This window comes from Trematomus bernacchii, unplaced genomic scaffold (genome assembly GCF_902827165.1).
Source record: "Trematomus bernacchii unplaced genomic scaffold, fTreBer1.1, whole genome shotgun sequence".
Taxonomy (NCBI): Eukaryota; Metazoa; Chordata; class Actinopteri; order Perciformes; family Nototheniidae; genus Trematomus; species Trematomus bernacchii.
This window is the reverse complement of record NW_022987942.1, coordinates 994,272-1,005,239: the sequence shown is the minus strand read 5'-3', so window position 1 is coordinate 1,005,239 and position 10,968 is coordinate 994,272.

The window sequence follows — 10,968 nt, the reverse complement described above, 5'->3', positions numbered from 1 at the left end:
AAATCTGGTGGAAATAGGCTTTTCTTTTAGCCCTACCTCAAAGCAGCATGAGCTGAACACAAAGGTTGTAATGTTGTCCCAAAGTTTAATAAACAGTAAAACATTGCAACATGTCAGAGAAATAAATAAAGCTAACAGCAGCTACACATCAGGGTAGCCTTTTATAAATCCCACCATACTGTAGGCTATACCGGTCTAAATGTTTTCACTTTGGTCTATTTATGTAATATAAATGATAACGTATCTATAACAGAGCCAAGATCTCTGTATGACTTTAGTAAACTTCTGAATTGAATTAAAAATAAGTGTAAACAACAGTGCAGTACGTCCAGCTAGCTAGTTAGCGTCACATATTTATCCGTATTATTTAACGAAAATGTACGTTTTAATGCCCCTTGGGTTTGACGTGTGTGACGTTAGTTAATTTAAAGTAAGTTAAAACCCAATACTCACATTCATTAGTGATTCCTCCGCTTGCTGCTGCTTTTAAATCCACTCTGCTGGGGAGACCGGAAGCCATTTCATTTGAAAAAAACTCACTCTTCCCTGCGCGCATTGCACCCTGGGATATGGTAGGCCGCGGAGTGTACATCAGATGTATCCTTCAAATTGGGGAAAAGTAGGCTGCATTCGTGGGCCGCATTCGGAGGAGTCTCTTCTTTTTTTTTAATTGGGACAGCCTTCTTTCGGTGGAAGTGACGTATGCGGTCTACGAATGCACCCTTCGAAGGATGAAACCCCTGAATTGAGACACGGCCATTGTAAAGAAAAAATGTGGCCGCTTCGCGTGTGGAAAACGAAACCAAGGTGGAGGAATGTCTCCTTCTGGAGTTTGGAAACTAAAATGCAGTTGTATTGCTTATGGATTATCAGAAATAATTTCAAAGAAGGCACAGACACATAGGATGAACCTATGGATTAACTGCAGCATCGTTTTTTTATCGTTTTAATGCCATTGAAGACCACTTTTGACCAAGGTAAGCCATATTTACGTTTTTTAGCTACTTAGCTCCACATGTGATGATGTACGCTTTCGTTTAGAGCGTCGCAAATGTTTATCACTGAGTGTTGAGGAGGGCACCGTTAGATTCAGTGTCTCCAGGACACCAAAAAAGAGTGTTTGGTTGTGCATCTAGGATAAGTAATAAGGGAGTTCTGAGTGAGTTTAAGTGCCTTTGTAGGTTCCGTTTTTTCGCTCGAGGCTAATTCAGAGGCTGAGTGTTAGCATTGTGGGTTTTTTTTGAAAAAAAAAATTAAAAAGATCAGTTAGCTGAGTTTCTTCCCGTTACATGGATATAACACATTCATAGTTTTATTCAATATTAAGATTCCTTAGACGTTGTTTCCTGCAAATGACGCGTTTATCCGCCCGGTACCGGGGGGATGGTGTGAAACAGGTTAAAGAATAATTTGTTAACATGATGAAAAGATTGAAGAATATAGTTCTACTCTGTACTCTTGACTCCAAAACACCCACTGCTTAAGGTGTAGTGAATATTTCCATCATGTCTCTCCCCCTTTATCCCACAGTACCTTCATTGTGTTTAGGTTTATTTTCTCATTTTTCTTTAACCTGTTAAGCCCGAGAGACCCACGGTACCGGGGCCCTCCCGCAACATCTTGCAGGAAACAGTGTCTGAGGGCATGTTCATTTAATAAACTATGAATGTTTTATATCCATGTAATGGGAAGAAACTCATCTAACTGATCATTTAGATTTTTTTTTTTTTTAAAAACCCACAATGCTAACGCTGAGCCTCTGAATTAGCAACGAGCGAAAGATGCTAACAGATTTACTGCACCGAAACTCACTCATAAAACCTTATTATTTATCTTTTCTGCACATCCAACCCATCGATCTGATTGTGAGATGACACAGAATCGATGGGTACATACATTATCACTCTATGATACGAACTCGCGACTTTATAAACAAAAACAGACATCAAAACATGTGGCGCTAGGTAGCTAAAAATGCTAACATGGTTACCTTGGCTCTGTAGTCTCTCCAAAGTGGTCTTCAATGGCATTAAAACGATAAAAACGCTGCTGAAGTTAATCCATAGGTTAATCCAATGTGTCTGTGTCCCTTTGAAATGATTTCTGATAATCCATAAGCAATAAAACTGCTTTTCCGTTTCCAGATGTCAGAGCTAGAGATAGGTTCGCTCTGATGCAAAACTGCATGCGCGAAGCCCCCACCTTTTTTTTTTACCATGTGTGTGTGTGGGGAAATTTCCCTTCGATTCTATTGGCTTTAACGGTCAGAAAGAGATTTCATTCGTCAAAATCGACAAAGGGGGGCCAGAGATATGGAAAATCCACCCAAATGACCCCAGAAGTGTTTTTTTTGGCTAAATCTCTCTATAAAGGTCAGATTTCACTTGTTTTGCATCAATCTTGATACAGGGTACTTATTATATGTTGTACTTTGGATTCCTAAAGCTTTTAGTCTACTAACCCATCATCCAAGGGTAGTTTTCACTATAAGTAAAATATAATTTACAGTTTTTTACTATGTTCAATCTGAATTTTCTTTAAAATAATAAACATCTATATTGATTCTGACTTTTCTACATCCAACTCACACGTTTATCATTACTTTGAGAAAAAAGATTATTAATTTAACCCTTTTAGAAGGGAAGATATGGTCATTTGTTCTGGGAATGTCATTTTCGAGCCTGAGACCTTAAAAACAGGCTCAGGGCTTAACAGGTTAATAGTTTCCTCTTTACTGCTATTTTTAATTAATTAATTGTTAATAAATCTTTTTGTCTTTACGTATTTATCAAGTCAATTCAAGTTCTTTAAATGTGGTCCTTTTTTATGTGCGTTTGTGAATATGTGTGTTTGTACAAAACTCACTCATTCCGATTCCCTTCCCGTCTCCTGTTTGTCTCAAGCCGTGACCCCGGCCTCCTCACTTCTAATCGACCATGCCAACTCCTCTGATTCTGTCTTCTCCCCTGGTCCATCAGCTCTTGAATCCATCCGCTGTAACTCTTTTAGGCAGCCTTTGGCCCAGTTACATCTGCAGCCCACATCATGCCACTGCCACATGCTACTGCTTTGCATTTCATCTCCTCCTTTACAGTCTCTTCGCTGTTTTTATGGAGGGCGGATTCTGCTCTCATGTCCCACACTTTGCTTCTTGTGCCAAATCTCGTGGCTCAGCTTGGAACTTCATGCCCTGTCTGAGGGACTGATGAGAGTATCTCTCTGTATGTCAGCATGCTGTTTGGTTCTGGATGCCTCAGGTGGAGATAGTTCTGGCTGCAGTTCTGGATGCAGTCTTGTTGTTGTTGTTGGTTCAGCTCTGGTTCTCTGTCTGTTCGATGGAGAAGGAGGAGTCTCCTGCTTGGGTTAGGTCTTTTGTCTGCTTGGAGGGTAGGGGTCTTAGCCGTCTGACGCAGAGGGAGAGTCCAGGTCTCGGGACGCATTGCCTATAGAAATTCTAGCACACTGAGGTTAAATAAATCCAACCCTTTCCACTCTGTCTTTTTCTAATCATACTATCTGTCTTGGTTGTTAATTTCCATCTAAACAACACAATTAATGTCTACTAATGATATTACAAAAACTGTAAACTGTAAACTCTATGTATTTATATTAAGGATTCTTGAGTTTACTAATTTCCTGGTGCAGTTTCTAAAAATGTTCCATTACTTATTGTTTTGTTCCAGCTTCTGTCAAATCAGTTCTAACTGCCATGCCATTTCTGGAAGGTGGCAGAGCGGGTACACAATGTGTAAGATGGTACCAATATATTCCTGTTTTAATTTTTACCCGGAGTGCGTTTGGAGTGCGTTCTACAATTTCCCATGGTCCACTCCATTTCTCTTTGTGGTTTTTTACTTTTACCCAATCACCTGGTTCAACAGAAGTCTCTGGTATTTTCTCTGCTGCCTGAACCTGTGTAGACAAAACTTGGAAAATATTCGTCATGGCCCTGGCATTTGCTTCCGCCTCAATTTTTCTAATATCTAACACTGGTTCTCCTCTGTATTGTTAAGTGCTAAATTCTGGTGGATATTGCCGGGAGGAACAGTCTCTGCTCCAATGTCCCATCTGTCCACATGTAAAACACCCATTGTTCCCTCTTCCTCTTGGGTGTCCCTGAAATCCTCTGCTGTTACCATTTGTTGATGCTGTATGGGTGTGTATACAGGTGCTTGTGGCTGCTGGTTTTGTGGACATTCTCTGGACCAATGTGTTGGCTGACCACATCTGTAGCACCCTGTTCCTCTTATTCGAAAACTTCCTCTTCCTCTTTGTTGACTTTGTATGCAGTCTGCAGTTGAGCCTGGCTCTGAGAATGCTCTTAATAGACCCCAAGCCTGTTTTTCAGGTTTCAGGCTCGAAAATGACATGCCCAGAACAAATGACTATAACTTCACTTCTAAAAGGGTTAAATTAATCATCTTTTTTCTCAAAGCAAGGTTACATCTGTGAGATGGATGTAGAAGTGTCAGAATCAATATAGATGTTTCTGTGTCAGAGTGAATTCAGATGGAACATAGTAAAAAAGTGTAAATTCTTACCTCCGCCTAACAAAAAACCATTACTTATAGTGAAAACCACCATTGAATGATGGGTTAGTAGCCTAAAAGCTTTAGGAATCAAAATTATAACATATAATAAGTACCCTGTATCAAGATTGAGGCCAAACAAGTGAAAATTGACCTTTTTAGAGATATTTAGGGAAAAAAATTCCAGGCGGAATAAGCTTTGGGCACATTTGGGCACATCTGGTTCCATCAGTGCCATTTGACCTTTTTCAGGTACCAGACTGTAAAAATCATTTTATAACATTGAATCATCACTATAGTTATTCATTCCATAAAAAAAATAAAAAATAAAAAATAAAAAATTATTGTAAAATTTAACCTGCTAATTATTGTCATGGATTTGACAACTGATGTTGTTTATTTGCTATGTTCTGGCTGCTAGCTCAGTGAGTTCTGGCCGTGCAGTGATGAGACCTATGCCAATGGAATCTGTGGAATCTCAGCTTTCAGATGATGTGTTGTTTGTGCAGAAAGTATAATTATAAATGATAATTTTTGTGAGTTATGAGCAGAAATAGCATTAGTCCGTATTTGCTAAGGGCTCATTGAAAGGCTTCTTGTGGGAATTATTAATATTATTTTTTTATTTTTTTTCGTATAGTCAGTTAGCTGAGTTTCTTCCCGTCAGCTGGGTGTGGAACATTAATAGTTTCATAAATGACACTTCAGAGATCACACTGGTGCTAGCAGATGTAGCATTTTCGGACCCTTCGGCGGGTCCTTGGGGTTTAACAGGTTTTAACTTGGAATCTGTTAACGGCATATTTCTTAATTACTTGGACGGAATTATTAAAATGAATTACTAATCCACTGAATAGTACCGTTGTACTCCTTATAGACATATTCTATGTGTAATGCTTCAATGTGTCCACTAGAATTTATGAAAAAATGTATGTGGGTGCTTTTAACTGTTAGAATTAAAATGGAATTTATAATGTAAAAACACATTAATTGTAATGCATGAGTTCAAACAACAGTGTATCAAATGTATTCTCGAGTCTTGAAATAATATGATGTGCTATGTATTTTACGTAAAAATATGAATTGAAATGTAACTTTTCTAACTTTCCAGAATGTATTTAATGTAATACATTAAATCGAACACCAGTGTGTTTATACCAAGCGGCAAACTCTGGGGAAGAGCTGGGACGCCAATACGGAAGTGCCACAAACTGCAGTTCATATATTAGCCGATAGGCGATGACTGCAGAAAGGAGCAATTTCCATAGACCCCCATGTTAAAATGCCCAATTTTACAGCAGAAAAAAACATGTTTCTACCCCTGGATGCAATACATATTATTATGGATATAGTTAGATTCCACCTTCATGATTATGAATCTGCGAGTGAATTGTTTTCTAACGCGAGCGACCCTTTTATTTATATTAGGTCTTAAAGTTTTTACATAAATTAGGGCGTGGTCACTTTGATGGACAGGTACGTGCCTCACTGTCAGCTAACAGCAACTTGTCCACTCTGCTAGGCTACAACGTTAGTTAGTTGTAGTTACTGTACTTGACCCTTTAGCCGTGTTCGTGGTGATTGTGCCTTTTATGGAATATTGTTACAAATACCAGACAATTAAAATGTCGTGCTGTGCGCTTGAATGTACCAGTGGTGGCCGCCGGAGCGAACGGAGCCCAGGGGGCTAGCTCCAGCCGGCGTCTAGCTCCAGCCGGCGTCCCGGAGCCTTATATATACAGTCCATGGCAGGGATCACCAACTACATTTGTCCAAGGGCCAAAATGTATCCAATAGACACAGGCCAGCGATTTTTATATAGCCCAGAATTTTGAAGTTGTTGACACGCTCAGGTACTGCTGAGCGCGTAAAGCTTAGCAGACTCTTCACGTTAACGAAGGATCACTTCTAGCCTACTGTCCCGCAGCTCCTGCCTCTCTGTTGGACTGTCGCAGCGGGGCTACTGCTGTGCTGCGGAGCGCATAAAGCAGACTCTTCACAACGAAGGATCACTTCTTCTTCAAGGCAGGGAAGGTTTCGCAGTACGCAGTCTACTGTCCCGCAGCTGCTGCCTCTCTGTTGGACTCCGGTACTGCACATTACTCACGAGACGTTGTAAAAAAAAAATGAGTGGGGGGCGAACGCACTAACCACTCCGCCAACGCCACAGTCACCCCCGTCGTGCGGGCCGGATGAGAATGTCTGGCGGGCCGGATGTGGCCCGCGGGCCGCCAGTTGGTGGTCACTGGTCTATGGTTTATACACACTAGAGTTTATGAAATAATACCATGTGTAATGAATTTTAACTTTAAAATCTGAGAATACGAATATTAAAAAGTATATTAATTATGAAAGATTAGAATGCACAGTGTATCAATGTACACTAGAGTTTATGAAAAAATATTATATGTAATGCTTTTAACTTTAAAATCTGAATTGAATTAGAAAAATATGAATAATGAAAATGTAAACAGTGTATCAATGTACACTAGTGTTAATGAAACAATATTAATGTCATACAATGTGTTGACTACAATACCTCAATTAAAAGACCAATGTATTTATGTATACTACAGTCTTTGCCAAAATACTATGTGTTATGGATTCTAATTTAGAATTTAGAAACCACATGTAATCTTTGTCTAAGTGGTAAAGAATGTATTAACTAATACTTGAAATTAAACTCCAGTACGTAATCGTAGTTCTGACTAAAATGTGTTATGTGATGCCTTTATTAATTATTCCTAATGTGATATGCAACAATTTAGTACAACCAGCAGAGTGCGCTGTTGTAATTCTCACTTTCATCCACTAGAGGGAGCTGTAGTAAATCTAACTCCTATTTAATAGAAATAGATCTTAAAAATAACTTTTTGTAATGGCAGGAAAAATACAGTAATTCTGTTCAACTAACTTAGCAATTATAGCATCTAATCACCCGTGAACAATAAACAAAAACACGCCAAAACACATTAACAAACACAATATTTCAACAATCAGCCGGTCAATTAGGATAACTTGTACTCCAAAAGCTGACTCAATACACTACACAGTAGTTTAGTGATACAATAATCCTTTTAGCAAACACAAAATTCCACAATGTACTACACAACAACACTATTTCTACCAACTATTCGGGCTAACTAAACCTGGTTTAGCAAAATGGACGCTTTTCTAATTTAAAGGGGACCTATCATGCAAAATGCACTTTTGTACGTCTTTTATACATGAATTTGTGTCCCCGGTGTTCCAGGGAACTCACCAAGTGTCAGAAAACACAACCCTCTCTATTTTCCTCCATACCCAAATCTCTAAAAAAGGGGCTGCAACGGATCTGATAAAAACTGATCCAGATTTGAACACTGTCCTGACGTCAGGACGGTGGCGCTACGGCTATTGGGCCAACTCTCCACCTATCAGGGGAATGTGGGGTTGGGCCACGGCTGGCCATTGCCGCTCGAAAGCGATGGAGACGCTGTAGTACATATGCCAGGCCTGTAAGTGGCGCTGTAGTCTGCCACAAAAGCAGCGAAGAAGACTTCCCGCGCATGGTTACCATGGTTACCCTTCTGTTTATTCTCCGCTGTGGCTTTTTTTCTCCCTCCCCGAGGCAAGCATTTGCTCCTCATGCTGCTTTAATTCAATGCAATCCCTCCCCGTCGAGGCAAGCACTGTAATTCTCTCCGGTTAGTCCACCAGCAGATGACAAACACCCACCTCTCCGCCTCTTCCAAGGAACGAGGGGACCGTGCGGCAGAGTTTCAGTTAGGTTTTCTTTTGCCGGTCAAGATGTCCGTTAAAGTTTAAATCTTCCGGACAAAATTAGAAAGGTGCCGGTCAAAGGTCTTCTTTGTTATTTATTGAGCTTTAAAACAAATGAATAACGACTCTATATAATAATAGGCTATAATAAAACACGGAGGACGGAGATCTATTTTTCTCCCCCTCTTCTGACTTGATCAGAGCGGCTCCCCTCTCCTGCAGCTCACAGAATCAGCCCCCTGCAAAAACAGCGCTGGAGAACAGCAAATAGAGCGAAATGAGGCATGGCTAAAATGCATGATCTGTTTGGTATTTTGAAAACAGAAACGTATAAATATACCTTATATAGGTATGGCCCTACAATATATCATTTAAATATAGCATGATAGGTCCACTTTAACATGTGACAAAAGGACAAAAGACTCCTTGAAGAGGCTTCTCAATTCTTAAATTTCCCCTCCTCGACTCCTCGACTCCTCGACTCCTCGGTCCTCCGGTAGTGACCCGGAAATGAATTTCAGCGCGCCATGTTGAAGGACATCCTCGCAGCAGTTCGCAGCAGCGGCGAGCTGCATCGAGCCTCGCAACGTCCCGACCAATCAGAGCACACTGGGCTCACAGGGAGGGGGGGGCAGGAGCTCCAGCAAGCCGTTTAGGACAGAGAGTGAATACCTGGTGAATACACATACTATACAGAGATGCTGTATGAGAAACCAATGTGATTTTGGAAAATTGCACAATTTAAATCTATTCTCGTAGACCTCAACAATGGAAATATGATCAGTAGAAATGGCCATGACATGGGACCTTTAAAGACCAAGACTAATCTTTGTCAAAGATTAACCGTTTTTGTCTGTTTGAATTTGCTAGCTTTGAGGAGAGCATATTAATTGTATGTTTTGTAAGATAGAGGGGTGCAGGAATGAGTCTTAAAACCTGGTAATCAATTAGCATTTCTCCAATTCTGGTTCCCTTGTCTCAAAGTAAGGGCTTTTTTTAAATGTTTTTTTGTTTATGTACCTAAAATAAGGACTGTGGTTAACACCTCACTACATCATTCACCCCACTCTTGAATCACCACAGGTTCTATGTGTTGTCAAATGGCTGTTGCTTACAAGCAACTAAATAAGACTGCTAAACATTATCACAACAAACTACAACAAACACAAGACCGCCTTTTGTTTAGCGGTGATGGTATGCAGCGATGCAACCATGATGTAGCTTGTTTATAGACGCATAACAGCTTTAAATCACAAAGTTGTGTTAATACGTGGAGATTATCCTGCTGAAAAAATTCAAAAAGTATCATAAAGGTGTTTGCCACATAGCTTAATTTCTGCAATATACCCAAGTCCAATGTAAAAAATTCCATTACTTTGCAATTCTAACTTACGCGTCGGCCTTTATAAATACATAATTACTGGACCCGGTATTATGATTTATACAAACTGTCCATAGCCCTTGAACAAGGCTTTGATTGGGTGCCTCTGTAAAATATGTTTTAAAAAATAAATGAATACAAAATAAATGTCTTAAGGATCAAAAGCTTGTTCAAAGATTGTTGTCTATCTTTAGGCAGGTTTTGAGAATATCTATTGATTAATTATATAAGTTAATTATATAATTATAATTGAGAATAATTGAATTTCACAAAAATAATGCAGAAAATACTTTTGACTTGAAAATGTTAAAGGTCCCATGCCATGGCCATTTCTACTGATCATAATTCCATTGTTGAGGTCTACTAAAATAGATTTATATTGTGCAATTTTCCAAACTCACATTGGTTTCTCATACAGCATCTCTGTATAGTATGTGTATTCACTCTCTGTCCTAAACGGCTTGTTGGAGCTCCTGCCCCCCCCCTCCCTGTGAGCCCAGTGGCCGTCTGCGAGACAGCAAGACACAGCGAAACCCAGCCCGAAACCAGCCCGGCTGGCGGTGTGTGTGTGTAACGTAACGGCTCAGCGGACGTAACGTAACGGCTCCACGGATTTGGACCAATGGGTCCATTTGGGTATGGGCACGTCACTGTACCCAGGAAGAAAACAATGGAAAAAGAGAAATCTCCAACGAGGCGTTCTGGGGCAGCATAGACAGGTCTTTTCTGTGTTCGAGTTTTACTCCAGGGTGTACTTTGAGGGTTTGTGACTTTGCAGACCGTTTACATGCATAAAAACCTTCATAACACACAAGGGGACGGGTTATAACCGGAAAAGCATGACATGGGACCTTTAATAAAACAACGCATATTAGGTGAAGCTTATTCATTCATGTATTATTGACAATTCACGGAATGTGGTCCATTGATATTTAAAGGAAGATGTGGACATCCTGTCAAGTTAGTTACAAAAGAAGCTGAAGTAAACAACGGGCTTAGATATTTACTTTCAAAATAAAAGCATGACATAGAGTGGAATTTAAAATCTACAGAAGTGTCTAATATATGACATCCTTCCAAGCTTTCTGTAAAAGCGTGTTTGGTCTTTGAGATTTTCCCAGCCTTTTTTCATGCAGCCATTGTTGAGTGTGTTTACTGTGGCTTTAAAGTGAAAATAAACATTTTTACATTAAAAGATGCAGGATAAACTTCCTAGAGGGCTATTTATGTCATATAGTGGAACAAAGCCTATAAGATCATGAAATCTACAGAACGGTAGCCAACAGGCCTGTGCTG